Source organism: Lucilia cuprina, chromosome 2, assembly GCF_022045245.1.
Source record: "Lucilia cuprina isolate Lc7/37 chromosome 2, ASM2204524v1, whole genome shotgun sequence".
NCBI lineage: Eukaryota > Metazoa > Arthropoda > Insecta > Diptera > Calliphoridae > Lucilia > Lucilia cuprina.
Genome location: NC_060950.1, coordinates 14,074,897 through 14,078,895, shown reverse-complemented (window position 1 = coordinate 14,078,895; position 3,999 = coordinate 14,074,897). Strand labels below are relative to the sequence as shown.

The 3,999-nt window shown below is 29.6% G+C and overlaps 1 long non-coding RNA gene across 1 annotated transcript in view; it reads right to left on the bottom strand.

The window, feature by feature from the left end:
• LOC124420080 overlaps positions 1–3,999 on the bottom strand; it is a 21,673-nt gene that overhangs the window by 16,531 nt on the left and 1,143 nt on the right. The window lies entirely within an intron of this gene.

Below are 3,999 nucleotides of genomic sequence, written 5' to 3'. Positions count from 1 at the left end.
TAGACTATGACTAGACTATGACTAGACTATGACTAGACTATGACTTGACTATGACTAGACTATGACTAGACTATGACTAGACTATGACTAGACTATGACTAGACTATGGCTAGACTATCACTAGACTATGACCAGACTATGACTAGACTATGAATAAATATAAATATATTTTATCGACATCTTACTTTAAGACAAGAAAATCCTAATGTTTTCCTCTGTCAGGTCCACTACAGTCTGGATATTATAACCACCTGAATTCATTGTCAATCATAGTCTAATTTTCACCAGGGAAGTGTGAGTATAATTTTACGCAAGAATTTAGCCTTTTAACGACCATTTGGATACTTCATTTATATATCCACATGCCCTGGGAACCATATCAACTCATGTAATGTTGTGCAATTGATTTCACATTTCGGCTCAATAACGTTGGATCCATTTATATATTTCATTCATATATCTACATGACTCAACGAGTGTTGTGTATATAGATGTGTATATAGATTTGATAAAACATTTCGGTTCAATAACGTTGGAGTTAAGAGCCTTGATTGATGCAAGGCTGTCCAAGTAGATAAGTATAGTCGGATTTTCGAGATTATGTTTCGGATTCTTTGCCTAAAATACCGTGTTGGTTTCGGATAGTCGAAAAGACAACAGAAGAATGAATATTCCCTATACCGTGCATCTTTCTGTAGGGGAGATGGTATTATACTAACATTTTTCTTGAGTGCATAGCATATAAACATTAACAAGAATCTACGTTTTCAACTCGAATTTAATAAAACAAAAACGAATTGTATATAAAGTTGTTAGAACCGTAATTGTATGTACAATGCAGTGTGGTACGATTTGATATCAAATACAGAGTTTCGTTACTCCCCGTAGTAGTTGCATTTCTTTAAAGATTTTTTTTGTTTTTCCTCTAAAAAGTTAACTTTTCTATGACGAACTATGAAATTGTATTCCTTTGCTTTTTCGTACACTATTGTTACCAAGTATTTCCTGAATATCTTTTTTTTTAAAAACTTCTCATAACTTCTTAATTATTTTGGTCATGGAGGCAAACACGCATGCGGCATTTATTTTTATTTATAAAGAAACAGCAAAGTTAAGAAGTATCAGGTTTTTTGCGGTTAAAAAGTGTTAAGTAGTTAGCGCAATTATATATGACTGTACGTTCAATGATCATATCGAAAAAAGTTAAGTTAAATGTTGAAAAGTATACCACAATTGAACTAAGGTTCAATCTATGGTAAGAATCAAAATATATTTTGATTTAAAATGTAATAATCACAGGAAACTAAAAATTATCATACTGAAATTTGCAACAAAGTATCACATATTCTGATGTAAGAAAATATAATGATATTAAATAAGTTTCAATGTGGTTTTGCTTGATTATTATGTCAATAAAATAAGAATTTTGCAAGGTTTTAGAAAAAGAAAAAAATATTTTGCAATCTTTTATAAATAATTTAATATATGAAGTTCTAGTTAAGATTCAGTTCAGTTCTAGTTTAGTGCTAGTTCAGTTCTAGTGCAGTTCTAGTTCAGTTCTAGTTCAGTTCTAGTTCAGTTCTAGTTCAGTTCTAGTTCAGTTCTAGTTCAGTTCTAGTTCAGTTCTAGTTCAGTTCTAGTTCAGTTCTAGTTCAGTTCTAGTTCAGTTCTAGTTCAGTTCTAGTTCAGTTCTAGTTCAGTTCTAGTTCAGTTCTAGTTCAGTTCTAGTTCAGTTCTAGTTCAGTTCTAGTTCAGTTCTAGTTCAGTTCTAGTTCAGTTCTAGTTCAGTTCTAGTTCAGTTCTAGTTCTAGCAGGGTTTCAAAAGTGCAACTTTTTTATGTACTTCTGCTTGTTAAGTTAAACATGTACAAGTGTAATGTTGACTGTAAACTTAAGGTCCCATGAAAAATTGCAAGGCAAAACTAAAGCAATGATACCAACAAGTGGAAATTAGTTGTGTCAATAGATCATGTTAAGCTGAGGATGTTGATTCTTTAAGGCCAAAAATACAAAACAGCAAATTGCAAACAAGCTAACAAACCAAAAGACTCCCTGTGGTAGCAATATTTATGTGAAGAAGTTTGGTTTTCTCTAGTTTTTTACACAAAAAATAACATTTTGTTTTAATTAATTTTATAAAAATGATAAGCTTCTTTCAACAATTCTAAAAAAGTGTTGGATGCTGCCCTTTTGCTTTTACAAGTGAAAGTTTATCGAGTTGATCGTAAGTCTTGTAAAGTTATGAATTTATTTGCTACAAAGGCATGATAGAAAATTTACATACGAATAAGATTTTAATTATAATTACTATTGTAATATAATCTTAAGCTGAAAAATTTGTTAAGTTCATTATTATGAAAATCATTTTAGCTTATGAGATTTAGAACAAAAAGTTTTAAACACTATAATTTTTTATCTGGTATTTTTCCATTAACATATTTTTATATATTCAAATTATATGTGTATGTTTGAATGTTGTTTTGAATGATTAAGAAAACTAGAAATGAAAATAAGAATGAAATTATTTGTAAAAATTGAAAGTATGGTCTGATAAACCTGTTGGCTAATAGATTATTGGGGATTTCCATAAATTTTGAAATAAAAGTGTTAATGGTTTTCACTTCAATGCCATCATAGGTGGTAATAGTTCTATTAGGGTGTTTTCTGAGGAAAGATATTTCGTCTTCTTGAAATGTTTATCTAAGTAAGTAAGTAATAAGTTCTAGCTTAGTTCTAGTTCACTTCTAGTTCAGTTCTAGTTCAGTTCTAGTTCAGTTCTAGTTCAGTTCTAGTTCAGTTCTAGTTCAGTTCTAGTTCAGTTCTAGTTCAGTTCTAGTTCAGTTCTAGTTCAGTTCTAGTTCAGTTCTAGTTCAGTTCTAGTTCAGTTCTAGTTCAGTTCTAGTTCAGTTCTAGTTCAGTTCTAGTTCAGTTCTAGTTCAGTTCTAGTTCAGTTCTAGTTCAGTTCTAGTTCAGATCAACTTTAGTTCCAGTTCATGCACAATGTACAACCCCTATAGCCCTTATTTATAATTACATGTTTTTATTTTTTTTAACTTAAGCTAAAATTTAAGCTAAAATATATATTTTATATTAACCAGCTAATAAATAAGCAATTGTTAGAAATTAAAACAACTGTAGTACAAAAAAGGAAAGAATAACCTAAGGCATTGAACACAGAAAAGAAAAAACCAATAGCCCAGTAAGCAACCAATAATAGAGCTTTTACTTCAGCACTAACAAATTAAACCTATAAAAATACTGACTCGAACAACCAGAAACAAGCCTCCCAACCATTGGTGATCCGTTATAATGTCGACGAGTGATTTTTTTTCTTTTTATTCCTTTTTGTAATAAACATGATATTTTTATAAACAAACAAAAACTACTAAAAAACACATTTTTTTAACTCAAGCACGTCTTAGTATATTTCTGAAGTTAGCTTTCTTTGGTTCAATGCAACACTCGAAAAAGAAAGGAAATACACAAGTTATTTAATACTAAGACAGTGCAAACCTAGTGCACTAAAATTAGACGCAGTTTTTAGCTAAAAAGCTAAAAGAAAAAACTGAATAAAAAAACAGCATAAATAGCAAAAAATATAATAAAATAACAACAAAAATAACAAACGACAACATTAAAATAAATGTGTTAAAACAGCATTTATGGTAAAAGTACTGTTGCTTGACTTGACTCTTTTTATTCTCTTTCCTTTTTGTTGCTGTTGTTTTAATAGTTGTTAATGTTGTTGTAGATGTCATGTTTTTATGTGTTTGTTGTTATATTCTAACTCTAACACAATGTCGCTAATGTAATATTTACTTATGTCATAAATATTATTTATTTTGATTGATATATTTAGTTAGTTTTACGGTTCATTATGTTTTCACAATGTTTTTAACATTTTCTGATTTAACTACGTCTGTGTCTTAAGTCTTTTGTTCTAACATTTTCTTAGAAAAAGTTTATTGAACTAGAACTGAACTAGAACTGAACTAGAAC